Source organism: Chanodichthys erythropterus, chromosome 16 (genome assembly GCF_024489055.1).
Source record: "Chanodichthys erythropterus isolate Z2021 chromosome 16, ASM2448905v1, whole genome shotgun sequence".
NCBI lineage: Eukaryota > Metazoa > Chordata > Actinopteri > Cypriniformes > Xenocyprididae > Chanodichthys > Chanodichthys erythropterus.
In genome coordinates this window covers 768,020-769,190 of record NC_090236.1, presented here as the reverse complement: position 1 = coordinate 769,190, position 1,171 = coordinate 768,020, and positions in this window count along the sequence as shown.

Here is a 1,171-nt window from a genome sequence, read left to right as displayed (position 1 = left end):
TCTGAGAAGAAGAAGAATTGGCCGAGCAATTACAATAGGGTCCTCACACCATCAGTGCTCGGGCCCTAATGATACAAACAGAGTTCAATTCTGTTGTAAAGCAGTTCTAAAAATAGTGTCATTGTTCAGCACAGACCCCTATGCTTCAATTCCTCCTCCCTCAATATGCTGGTGTGATGTATCCCAATATTCAAGCAGATAGATGAAACATTCTGAATGATAACAATCCACAATCTGACTTGTGATGCAGCCTGGAATCATAATCACACCATGTTCGCTTATTGACCAGAGGAGAACTGACCCCCTGACTGAACCTGGTTTCTCCCAAGGATTTTTGTGTCACCAATGGAGTGTAGGTTCCTTGCCACTGTTGCCTCTGACTTCCTTAGTTGCGGATCAACATTTATTTATAAATCACTTTAAAAACCATTAGAATGGACCAAGTCCTTTTTAAAAATGTCCATGATTGATGAGGATTTTATAGATAATGGCAACACATTCCAGAGTGCAGGAGCCTCAACAGAAAAAGCATGGTCTCCACCATGCAATAAAGTATATTTTATTGTATATGATATGATATATTTTTAAATATGATTGTTTCATTATAAATATGGTGATTATCTCTAAGGTGGACACCCAACCTAATATGATATTTACCATCTGAATCTAACAATGTCATGTCAATAAATGGAAAAATCAGTTAGCCTACTTATGTTAATTATTGTGCCTTTAGCCCCAACAGCAGATGCGCTTATTACCTCAAATACCATACATTTACATATTCTTCTGTTATTGGAAAACTGTTGCTTTAACACCTTGAACAAAACTGAAAATAACCAAGACCTTTGTCTCAACATATATTCAATACATTTTAGCGATTCTCATTTGCTACTTAAATCTGCAACATTAAAAAAAAAAAAAAAAAAAAAAAAAAAATCAAATTAGCATAGCAGCAACTTTGTGCTGCTGCCCGCGATCACGTCAACGATCACCCACATTTCCACATGCATAATGAAAAGTGGATGTTTTGGAAGGTGCTATGGCAAGTTTTTGTGCCATCTAGTGGTTAAGAGGAAAATAAAGTCAAATGCGTCTTTTGCCCTGTTGTACTTTACATCTTTCATTGCTTTAACTGACATCAAGCAAAGTATTTTTCATACACCCTTAGACA